This window comes from Bos indicus x Bos taurus, chromosome 8, assembly GCF_003369695.1.
Source record: "Bos indicus x Bos taurus breed Angus x Brahman F1 hybrid chromosome 8, Bos_hybrid_MaternalHap_v2.0, whole genome shotgun sequence".
NCBI lineage: Eukaryota > Metazoa > Chordata > Mammalia > Artiodactyla > Bovidae > Bos > Bos indicus x Bos taurus.
In genome coordinates this window covers 31,736,948-31,750,201 of record NC_040083.1, presented here as the reverse complement: position 1 = coordinate 31,750,201, position 13,254 = coordinate 31,736,948, and the positions used below count along the sequence as shown (strand labels likewise).

At 38.2% G+C, this 13,254-nt stretch overlaps 1 pseudogene; it reads left to right on the top strand.

Moving 5' to 3' along the window:
- Positions 1–11,789: 11,789 nt before the first annotated feature.
- Positions 11,790–12,967, top strand: LOC113897428 (annotated as a pseudogene).
- The last annotated feature ends 287 nt before the right edge of the window (positions 12,968–13,254 follow it).

The window sequence follows — 13,254 nt, the reverse complement described above, 5'->3', positions numbered from 1 at the left end:
ATTTAACTGACTAATTAAATTTGCTTGTAGGCATTTTAGAGATGGAGTCTAATAACCACACTGTCATTTGGGAAGAAAATGAAAATTACTTTTTTGTGTGTGAGATACATTTGTAATGGTCCAGGTCTCATACTAAACATTTGACAAATATCTGTAAGTACTTATGCCTAGCTGTATTAGATAATAATGCCAATTCTATTAAAAGATGATTAAAAGAAAATCTCACATATAATAGCCTGGAACTGTAAATTTGTATTTTCTAAAGGTGCTGCCAAGGAAAGAAGTTAAAACATATTTCTACAATAAGAACAATATGCACTTATTGTATATTTAGTTTACTCACTTCATGAGAACTTAGCATGAGAGGATAATCCATTTTATTATTCCCCATGTTTGACAGGGTGCTACTTCTTCCCCTCAGTGATCTGGATAAATCCCATCCCCACGAGATTGCATTTCTAGCTGCCAGACAGACACTGTTGTGGAGGACTTGGAATTCAGTTTCCAAGTATATAAGCTTATATGTTCAGAAAGCTAATAGATTTTTTATTTTCTTCTAAAGAAAACCCCAAATACAAACTCTTTTTTGAGGCATTGTGTAAGCTGTAAGGGAAAACGTTCAAATAGAGTTTTGCAACCAGTGTCTTCAGGTGAATCTTAGAATAAAATACCCTACAATCTTCTATAATTATACCCTCAAATTGTGGATAACGGTCAAAACACTAATTTTCTCTTTAGAAACAATCCAGGATCTTGGCATGTAAAATATAAAACACCTGATGATGTTTAATAATTATCCCCTTTCATTATGTGTAATTGTGTTATTCATTTCATGAAAATGACATTTAAGAGAAAAAAGTGAAAGCTACAATTATATAATTATTTTGCCAAAGCTCTGTGAAAATCAGACTATCTCAGGGTTTAAAATTTCACTGAATTTATGTGCAAAATTATTCACATTTATTTTAGTTCCTCTCTTACCTCCTATTAACCTGTGAACTCTCTGAAGCTGTAAAGTGGTATCTGCTCATGGTGGAATATCCTTCAGCCACTTCCCTGGTGGTTCATACAGTAAAGAATCTGCCTGCAATGAGGGAGATCCAGGTTCAGTTCCTGGGTTGGGACGATTCCTTGAAGAAGGAAATGACTACCCATTCCAGTATTCTTGCCTGGAGAATGCCATGGACAAAGGAGCTTGGCAGGCTACAGTCCATGGGGTTCCAAAGAGTCAAACATGACTGAGCAACTAACACTTTCAACACTAGTATAGTACCAGACATACAGAAGTCATTCAGTATGCGTTTGCTGAATTGAACTGATTGAAATGTTTAAAATGAAAATAAACTAATACAGTATGGCATTCAGGGAAGAGGAAAGTTAGAAAGATTAAATCTCTATGGCCTTTATTATTCTTGCCCCTCTAAAGATTTGATGATTTTTCCCCCTAATTAAAAAAAAAAAAAAAAGAATCAATGCTCAAATTTGTAGCAAAGGTGAGAAAATACTTCCATTATGGCAAACTTGATACTAATTTTGGTATTAATTAGAGAAACCTAGGAGGATTTCTACACTTCAAATTTCTCTCGCTGCCTAGAAAATTTAACTCAGCACCGCTGGAGTTCCTCCTATTAATACCATCCCAACTTCATTTTTAATAAGGAACCAAATCATAACCTTAGCTTATAACTTCAGACTACACTCTAAATTAAACTGTACAGAAACAATTTATATGGTCCATTTTTGCCATAATCCCAATAACAAAGTCAACTGATCAAAGACAACTAGAAACCTGGAATCATACAGTTTAGGTTTATTTAGCCTTCTGCAGTGACTGAGCGCATGTACCAGAGGAACCATGGGAATCTCAGCACCAGGGAGTTTGAAGGGGTATATTACAGTGTTTGTCCTTATTCTGGGTAATTTTAAGGCAAATGTAGGGAACGTGAAGTCGCTCAGTCGTGTCCGACTCTTTGTGACCCCATGGACCGTAACCTACCAGGATCCTCTGTCCATGGGATTTTCCAGGCAAGAGCACTGGAGTGGGTTGCCATTTCCTTCTCCAGGAGATCCTCCCAACCCAGTGATCGAACCTAGATCTCCCGCATTGCAGGCAGACGCTTTACCATTTGAGGCACCAGGGAAACCTAATGTAGGGAAGCAGGTGTCAACTTAGATTGAGTGCCATTAGGAAGTAAAGACAGTGTGCATCCTGGTTATCTCAGTAACTTTTTGTCTAAGAAGCCTGAAAATTAAAGGAGAAGTACAGTTGCCAAGGGTAGAGAAATAATAACCACTGAAATTTAGCCAGAAGAAGGAGGCTTACTAGTGCTATTACTATTCAAGTTTTGGTTGCTTAGGGTACATGTCCCTGTCTTGTTCCATCATGGTTACAGAGTGACTTTTTTGAGTGTTGTTTATACTCCATAAATATCAGTTAGAAACACAACATCCTTTTTGAAAACTCCTACCCGCCAGTTTCTAAGGTCAGTCAATCAGTTCAGTCTCTCAGTCATTGTCTGATTCTTTGAGACCCCATGGACTGCAGCATGCCAGGCTTCCCTGCCATCACCAACTCATGAAGCTTGCTCAAACTCATGTCCATTGAATCAGTGATGCCATCCAACCACCTCATCCTCTCTCGTCCACTTCTCCTCCTGCCTTCCATCTTGCCCAGTATCAGGGTCTTTTCCAATGAGTCAGTTCTTCACATCAGGTAGCCAAAATACAGGAGTTTCAGCTTCAACATCAGTCCTCCCAGTGAATATTCAGAACTGATTTCCTTTAGGATTGACTGGTTGGATCTGCTTGTAGTCCAAAGGACTCTCAAGAGTCTTCTCCAACACCACAGTTCAAAAGCATCAATTCCTCAGTACTCAGCTTTCTTTATACTTCTAAGGTAATTTTCCCCTTTCTTATGAAACATTCTAATTATTTATAACTATTACTTTTTTAAAATCATGTGATAAAACTATAAAGGCAATCACTTTTTATGGAAGAATGGGGTTTTGGAAATCCCTGCTCCATCTTTCTGCTTCTTACCCACTACATCATTTGCAGAATTTCCTTTATATTAAAATAACTGCAATTGTTACAGGTGTAGAAACAATCTATGATAAACCTATTTTTCTTCATGTCAAATATTATTTGCTTCATGATTTGAAAATAATTAAGACGAAATAAAGTGATTTACCTATATTCAACAGGAGGCATAAAAGGAAAGTAAATAGGAAAAACTACATGAATAACTTTAAAATCTTTTTTGCCAAAACAGCAACAACAACAACGAGACCAGTCATGAGGAGTTTGTGACTGCTTCATCTAACAAACCTACTCATTATGAAGGCAAGCTTATTCTTTCTAACTCAGATCTTTCAGTTCAGTTGGTCAGGAAAACCCCTAGAGACAGAAAAAAAAAATGATCTAAGATCCTGTTTCTCTGGCATAAGCAAAAGCAGAATGCTTGGTAACAGAAGTCTAGGGTTCAAATTGAAAATCTCCTATTCATCTTGGGAATTACTCTTTCAGGTAGGATTTCTTAAATACTTATGATACTACAGTTCAATCTAGATGTAATAATTACTCATGTAATGCACTGTATAACTCTTAGTACAATAAATCCCTTATGTAAAAGTAGGCTGAGGTAGTTGTTTTTATTTTCTAGAACTCAAAATATAGGAAATTAACTGGTACCAATCAGGAAAAAGAAGGATTGCTCATATCAAACTTGCCTCATTGAGAACAGGCACTGGGATTCAACAGCCAGTGCTAAAAAATGGTGAACCAAGCATGACTTAAATACCTGAGGATGTGAAAAGGAACTAGGCACTTTTGACCAAAGGATCCTGAATCGCATTTGTAGTGTGTTGTGTGTTCCTTTATGGCACACAAAGTGTGCCCTAAAAGGAAGAAGAGATGGGGATGTGATGGAGAATATGTGTGGCTCCAATATTACTGGAAGCAACTGGAAAAATAAATGATATTTTTCTATGAATATCAACTTCTCTGATTCAAGACATACTTACACACTGATTTAAATCCCACAAAAAAATAAAAATCTCTAAGAGAAATAGAGAGCTTCAACAATATTGAGTAGGAAACTAATTATTTAGGGCACTTTTCTATCTTAGACACTGGTGTTCACCTGGCATTTTGCTTGTATTTCTCATCATTCCACTAAAGTAGAATATAAAACTTTTTTATCCTTGATTTTGATCAAGAATTCTATTTTACCAGAAAGCAAGTTCAAGAATGAGCTATGGAAACTAACATTCAAGATTAGTCCTACCAATGAATATTCAGGGTTGATTTTCTTTAGGATTGACTGATTTGATCTCCTTGCTGTTCAAGGGACTCCTAAGAGTCTTCTCCAACACCACAGTTCAAAAGACTCAATTCTTTAGCACTCAGCTTTATTTATGGTTCAACTCTCACATCCATACACGACTGTGGAAAAACCATAGCTTTGACTAGATGGACCTTTGCTGGCAAAGCAATGTCTCTGCTTTTTAATATGCTGTCTAGGTTTGTCATAGCTTTTCTTCCAAGGAGCAAGCATCTTTTAATTTCACAGCTGCAGTCACCTTCTGAAGTGATTTTTGGAGCCCAAGAAAATTAAGTCTGCCACTGTTTCCGTTGTTATGCCATCTATTTGCCATGAAGTGATGGGACCGTATGCCATGATCTTCGTTTTTTGAATGTTGAGTTTTAAGTCAATTTTTTTCACTATCCTCTTTTAATATACAATTAAGATTTTAGAAAGCCCTGGACCTAACAATCATAATTGTGGATATATTAATTAAGACTTGTTTTAGTGATGAGTTATAGAAACTTGCACTAAGAAGGGGAAGCAAAAAGGAATGTAGTGCTTCACGTGACTAGGATATCTGGAGATTAATCTTGAAGAACAGCTGGGTCTAAGGACTCAAATAATAATCCACCTTGGTTTCTCTGTATCTCCTTTATCCACTTTTTTCTGCTTCTAATTTTCTCTGTTTCATCCTTAACCTTGGTTAGGTTCACTACACACTGAAGTCCTATAGTCACCAGTTACCCAAGTCTCTTCCTTCCAGTTCACCAATGTATTGGATGCTTTTGGTGCTCTGCCAATTGTCCCTTGGCACTTGTAGTTCCTATGCATGCTAGTGGCTTCTTATCCCAAGCATCTGCAGTCTCTCTACCTGGGGGCCTTCGGTGGCTGCTGGAGCAAGGGCAACCTGGAAGTGTGGAGCAGTTAACAGCCCTGGAGCAACCTTAATTTCAAGGTTTGTTCTATACTGTTGCCAAGAAGTTCTCAATGGAATTGAGCTTCCATTTCCCAAAGCAATCACCTGCTCATTCGCACACCCTCAAATGATTCTTTTTCCTTTCATGATCATTCCCTGTGCCCCACCAGTGTTTCTGTGGATAGCCTCTCAAATAAATTAATTTCTTTTAAATCTATGCATCAGGGTCTGTTCTTGTAGAAACCCAACACAAGCAACCTCAAAAGACAAATTTTCTTCTGTTATATATACTAGAGAAAGATGTTAAGTCTGGGGTACTTTGAGGGCTGGGTCTAAGTCACACGACCACCCTTTTGCTAAGGAAAGAACCAATGTGTGTGTATGTTTGTTACACAAATGAATGTGTCTCTTATCCAAGAAATAATACATACAAGACAAGGAAAATACAGTATTTTCACAAGTGTTTGGCACACCTCATGAGTGAAAAACAATTGTATGAAGCAGAGGATAAGAAATATCTATTTCTGGCCTACAGGGGACATCAACCAAATTATTAATTAACTACTCACAATCTCCACAACTGTTTAGAATAACATTCTAAAGTAAAATAGCCCAGTATTAATTATAACCTCTTTTAGTTATTAATTTGATACATGAATCCTGATATTCAATTACATTCCTATTGTAACATGAATATTAAAAATAATCATGTGTAATATTATAAATTCCTATAGGCTATGGGAAATATATTTTTATTATTTTTGTTTTAAAAATATGTGAGATTCTGATGAAAATCAGAAATAAGGGAAAGAATACTGGTAAATAGGATGTACAGATTCTGATAGATTTGTAGAAAAGCTACACTTAACTAACTTTTTTAACATCAACTCTAGTGGAAAGCACTACCAGTATGCTGCCTGTATTGTTGCCCTTGATGGAAATACAAAAACACTAGAATTTTCTTTCTTGGTTTTTTTTTGTTTGTTTTTTTGGTTTTTTTTTTTGCTTTTGAAGTCTAGTCAAACAGTACACTCTGAAACTTGTCTCCATTGAAAGGGCACTAAATCCTGGTGTGTGATCCATCTGTGGGGTTCATTCTGGAGTCAGACACAGGAGTAGAAGGATATAATTACGAAAGTCACTTCTCACTGAAAATTTTACTTTGTATTGGAGGGGACAGAGAGTCAGATAAGTATTCTAAGATGTGTATGTATCAGAAAGAAGCTACTCAGTATTGAAATCAAGCCTACAACAGGAAAATAGCCATAAGTGAATCAGGATGACTACTGGGGACTTTCCTGGTGATGCAGTGGATAGGAATCCATCTGCCAATACAGGGGACATGGGTTTGATCCCTGGTCCAGAAATCCTACGTGCCACAGAGAAACTAAGCCCATGTGCCACAAGTACTGAGCCTGTGCTCTGGAGCCCGGGAACCACAACCACTGAAGCCCTTATGTCTAGAGTCCACACTTCACGATAAGAGAAGCCACTGCAGTGAGAAGCCCAGGAGCCACTAGAAAGTAGCCCCCACTCTCCACCACTGAATAAAGTCCATGCACAGCAACAAAGACCCAGCACAGCCAAATAATAATAATGACTATCAATCAAAGCCGAAAATTTATCCTTACTATCAGTACATTTGCTAGCTAATAAAGCAGTGGGAAGCCACAGTCATTGGATATCACTTGGAGAAGCTCAGTATATTCAAGTTCTTCTCTGAAAGCTTGATAGCTATTTTGTTAAAGAATCCTTGTGATGATACAGTCAGTGCAATTCATACTCAGCACTAGGATAATGAATTCGCTCCTCTGATACTAATTGTCCTATCTGGAAAGAATCCCAGCTCCCAAGGGTAGACATATGAAGAATTTCTGGAACAAAATTTTGCACCGTGTGCTTCTCATCTACAATGTCATGGCATCCCAGGCACAGGTTACTGAACAGAGTACAGATTTAACAGAGTAGAAGAACTATCATTATTTCACTTCTAATACAAAACAAACAACATAAACAAAAAAACTCCAAGTTTTAGAAGAAACAGTATAATCCTTTTGGATACCACAGGGTGAGTAACACTTTTCTGAGTACATTAAAGGGGAAGTGAATGATCATCTTATACATATGAAAAGAAAGTGGAAATTATGCAAAAGGTAATCAGATTTACCTTTCCTACTTGAATTTCTTTCAGTTTATAGCTATTGTTTTCACAGCCCTCAGTAGGGAAGGGAAGATCCCATAGGAAGATTCCTTAGAGAAGGAAATGGCAACCTACTCCACTATTCTTGCCTGGAAAATTCCGCAGACGAAGGAGTCTGACGGGCTACAGTCCATGGGATCACAGAGTCAGACACAACTGAAGTGACTTAGCATGAACAGTACACACTTGCTATTTCAGTTTCTGTAACATTCTATGTCTTATTGTCACTTAGGGGTAAGAGACGCTGTTTATGATCAGCTTGACAGTTGAGGGACGGTGAAGATATCAAAAGTTGGGAATATATTATGCTTGAAGAAGGATTAACAACACTGCATTTGTTAAATTAAAACAAAACAAATGTTTTTAATCTGAGAGATAAGCCATTATTTCCCCACAGACCTTCAAGAAGAGGATCAGATGGGCTCCCAGGACAGATGTGATCAAGAGGTAATTTTGAGGAATTTCAAGTTCTTTGGTGACTTTCCAAATATTCTCTAGATTACTAATTGAGGAGATATTTATATAAAAACTAATAGAGAAAATGAGAGGAACAAGCCAAAGAATGAGAGGGAAAAAAGAATGACGGCTGCATAGAGAAGCATACTCCTCTTTACTCCTCTGAAAGGCTGAGAAGAGCGAAGACAAAATGCTCTGTATGACTGAAATTGCTCTAAAATAAATACTCAAGGTGTGAGCTTTAACAAGTCATATCACCAGACTGATCCAATGTATGAATCTGAGAGTTCAATAAGGAGGTCTTCAATGTTCCTTTCAGCCTTAATCTCTGTTAATTCCTTTTCTTTTGTAGGCTACAAGGAATTTAAAATAAAATGAACATATTTCATGAAGCTGCTGAGTCAAATAAGCCATTTTGGAAAAAATGTTCTTGATGCTTTATACCTTCTGAAGAAATGAAGAGTATCTTCACTTTGCTTTAGCGTAGTTTTACAGGGAGTTGATGCAGATATGCAGCCAAAGACGCATACTCCTTGGAAGGAAAGTTATGACCAATCTAGACAGCATATTAAAAAGCAGAGACATTACTTTGCCAACAAAGGTCCATCTAGTCAAGGCTATGGTTTTTCCAGTAGTCGTGTATGAATGTGAGAGTTGGACTATAAAGAAAGCTGATCACCAAAGAATTGATGCTTTTGAACTGAGAGAAGTGGTGTTGGAGAAGACTCTTTGGACTGCAAGGAGATGCAACCAGTCCATCTTAAAGGAGATCAGTCCTGGGTCTTCATTAGTAGGACTGATGTTGAAGTTGAAACTCCAATACTTTGGCCACCTGATGCAAAGAGCTGACTCATTTGAAAAGACCCTGATGCTGGGAAAGATTGAGGGCAGGAGGAGAAGGGGAAGACAAAGGATGAGATGGTTGGATGGCATCACTAACTCAATGGACATGGGTTTGGGTAAACTCCGGGAGTTGGTGATGAACAGGGAAGCCTGGCATGCTGTGGTCCATAGGGTCGCAAAGAGTCGGACACAACAGCAATTGAGAACTGAACTGAGGCAGATATGATCAAACATCACATCACCATGCAGTGTGCCTCCTAGCCTCCCTTCCAACAATGCTGAACTTCAGAAATAGCTGGAAAAAGAAAGCATTTTCCTTGTGTTCAAGGTAGTAATACTGAAACTCAGAATGTCACGATCTTTTTTGAGGTTTGTCATTGATTTGAAATGTAGTCTAAAATAAATTAGTCATTGGTTTATGTCAGTGATTTATTCACATGCAAACTTCAAAGTTAGTCCTTATCTGCTTCTGTTTTTGGCAGACATATGAAGGAGATTGGAAAGACAGTCTGTGAAAGGCCTTGAGCTGCAGCAAGGCAGAGGTACACAAACATAAGGCCGTTTGTAATCATCATTATGCTGCTGTTTATTTTTGCTGAGTGACTCCATTTGACTCATAAACTCAACATTCCAGCAGTAAAAGCAAATGTGCTTTCTCCTTGGAAATTCATTTCATGTGTTTTTAGGGAAGGCAAGATTGCCCACTGGACAAAATTTCAGAAGGTGCAATTTCACATGAGTTCTTATGGTTTTTAGCTGAAGAAGCTATTTAAAGTTTTGCTTTCTAATTTTTTTTATGACATTCAAATCTTATTTCAATTAAATCTTAAAACAGTATCAAGCATATTTTTATCTGCACGTTTCAGATTTGAAAGATAAGAGGGAGAAAGAAAAATAATGATCAGCAGAAAATTGTGTATCATCAACAATCAGAGAGAGAATGAACAAAAAAATGTTTCTAAATTGCATCATAAAATACTTATGAATAAACTTGACCAAGGAAGTGAAAGACATATACTGAGAACTATGAATCATTAATAAAGAAAACCGAAAATTATTCAAAGAAATGGAACAATAACCCATGCTCTTAAACTGGGAATAATATAAAAGGACCACACTACCCAAAACAATCTACAGATTTATTGAGATCCCTCAGTCAAATTACCTGTTTCTCAGAACTAGAACAAATAATCCCCAAATTTATATGCAACCATAAAAGAACCAGAATTGGCAAAGCAATCCTGAGGAAAAGGAACAAAACTGAAAGCATAATCTTCCCAGACTTCAGAAAATACTGCAAAGCAACAGTAATCAAAACAGCATGGTACTGGCCCAAAAACAGACATATGGATCAATGGAAGAGAATACCGAGTCTAGAAATAGGCCCACACACCTAGTCAATTAATCTTTGACAAAAGAGGAAAGAATATATAATGGACAAAAAGACAGTCTCTTCAGCAAATGATGTTGGGAGAGTTAGACAGCAGTATGTGAATCAAAAAAGTTAGAACATACTCGCACACCATACTCAAAAATAAATTCAAAACACCTTAAAGACTTGAGCAGAAAATTATACTGTAAAACTCCGAGAAGAGGATACAGGCAAAACATTCTGACATAAATTGTACCAGTGTTTTCTTAGGTCAATCTCCCAAGGCAATAGAAATAAAAGAAAAATAAATAAATAAACAAATAGGGCCTTACTAAATAAAAGCTTTTGCAAAGTAAAAGAAATCATAAACAAAATGAAAAAGAAAACCCACAGAACAGGAGAAAATATTTGCCAATCATGTGACCAACAAGGGACTAATCTCCAAAATATATTAACAGCTCATGCAGCTCAACAGCAACAATAAAAAAACAACCCAATCGAAAAATGGATAGAAGACATAAGTAGACATTTCTTCAAAGAAGACATACGGATGGCTAACAGGCACATGAAAAGATGGTCAACATTGCTAATTATTAGATAAATGCAAAACAAAAATACTATGAGGTATCACATCATACCGGTCAGAATGGCCACCATCAAAAAAAAAAAATCTATGAACAATAAATGCTGGAGAGGGTGTGGAGAAAACAGAACCCTCTTACACTGTTGGTGAGAATGTAAACTGATGTAGCCACTACAGAAAACAGTATGGAGGTTTCTCAAAATACTAGAAATACCTTTAGACTGTGAAATTTTTGCACATTGTTTTATGTCCGCGGATATGTTCCAGTGTCTCCAAATTTATAATCCATGGAAAGTTGAATCAAATTTTTACCCTACTGTTGTGTGAAAATTATATAAATCTTAATTATGTTGAATTGGGTAACAGTGTTTTTCAGGTCTACTATATCCTTCTACTTCTCTGTATATTCATTCTATTAATTTGTGCAAGTTTGATATTGAAACTCCAAATAAAAAATCTTATTTTATCTACTTAAAATACTGCAATATATAATGGAACTATATGTAACCTGATTCTGTTTTCCAAGTCTCCTATAAATGTGTTATCATACTTTCATAATTTAAAAAAATTATTTTTTGCCCACTCCTGGACAAAATTCTAATTCAGATACATACCCTCCTACGGTCACAGCAGCACTATTCACAGTAGCCAAGACACAGAGAAAACTTAAATGAACTTTGACAGATGAATGGATAAAGATGATGTGATACATACACACAGTGGAATACAACTCAGTCATAAAAATGAATGAAATAGTACCATTTGAAGCAACATGGATGGACCTAGAGATTATTATACAGAGTGAAATAGTCAGAGAGACAAATACCATATAACACTTACATGTGGAATCTAAAATATGACACAATGAACTTATCTATGAAACAGACTCACAAAAACAGAGAATAGACTTGTGGTTATGAGGGGTTGGCGTTAGGGGAGGGGCATATTGGGAGTTTGGGATTGCAAAGTACTATATATAAATGCAAAGTACTATATATAGAATGGATAAATGATGATGTCCTACTATATAGTACAGGGAACTCTATTGAATATTCTGTGATAAACCATAATGGAAAATAATACGAGCTCTACTGGCAGCTTCCAATGGGCAGGATGTCTCACAGGAAGTTCTCTGCTCCCAGGCACAGGTCCCTGGGCTTCCTGCCTCAGAAGCACAGCAGCCAGCACCATGGGAAGGTGAGGAGCTTCCCCAAGGATGGCTCTTCCAAGCCCCTGCACCTCACCGCCTTCCTTGCTACAAGGCTGGCATGACCCACATTGAGAGGGAGGTCGATAGGCCAGGGTCCAAGGTGAACATGAAGGAAGTTGTGGAGCCTGTGACTATGGTGGAGACTCCACCATGTTGACTGGGGCATCGTGGGCTATGTGGAAATACCCCAAGGCCTCTGGACCCGTAAGACCATCTTTGCTGAGCATATCAGCAATGAGTGCAAAAGGAGCTTCTATGAGAATTGGCATAAATCTAAGAAGTAGGCCTTCACCAAGTACTGCAAGAAGTGGCAGGACATAGATGGCAAGGAGCAACTTGAAAGGGACTTCAGTAGCATGAAGTACTGCCAGGTCATCCATGTCATCGCCTTCACCCAGATGCTCCTGCTTCCTCTGCACCAGAAGAAGGCCCACCTCATGGAGATTCAGGTGAATGGAGGCACTGTGGCTGAAAAACTGGACTGAGCCCATGAAAAGCTAGAGCAGCAGGTCCCTGTGAACCAAGTGTTTGGCCAGGATGAAATGACTGAGGTCATTGGGGTGATCAAGGGCAAAGACTACAAAGGGGTCACCAGCCGTTGGCACACTACGAAGCTGCCCCATAAGACCCACCGAGGGTTGTACAAGGGTGCCTGTGTTGGGGCGTGGCATACTGCCTGGGTGGCCTTCTCTGAGGCTTGGGCTGGTCAGAAAGGGTACTACCACTGCACTGAGATCAACAAGAAGATCTACAAGATTGGCCAGGGCTACCTCATCAAGGACAGCAAACTGATCAAGAGAAATGCCTCTACTGATTATGATCTGTCTGACAAAAGCATCAACCCTCTAGGTGGCATCGTCCACTATGGTGAAGTGACCAATGACTTTGTCATGCGCAAAAGCTGTGTGGTGGGAACCAAGAAGCAAATGCTCACTCTGAGCAAGTCCTGTAGATAGAACTCAAGTTTATTGACACCACTTCCAAATTTGGCTATGGCTGCTTCCAGACTGTGGAGGAAAAGAAAGCCTTCTTGGGACCACTTGGGAAGGACTGAATTGCAAAGGAAGAAGGGGTCGAATAAAACAGATTATACAGCTGGTGGAATCTCAATAAAATAATTTTCCAGTGGGGGAAAAAAAGAAAATAATATGAAAAAGTATATATGTCAGTCAGTCAGTTCAGTCGCTCAGTTGTGTCCTACTCTTTGTGACCCCATGAACCGCGGCACACAAGTCCTCCCTGTCTATCACCAACTCCCGGAGTGGTGTCCCCTGCCCACTGAGTCAGTGATGCCATCCAGCCATCTCATCCTCTGTCATCCTCTTCTCCTCTTGCCCCCAATCTTTCCCAGTATCAGGATCTTTTCAA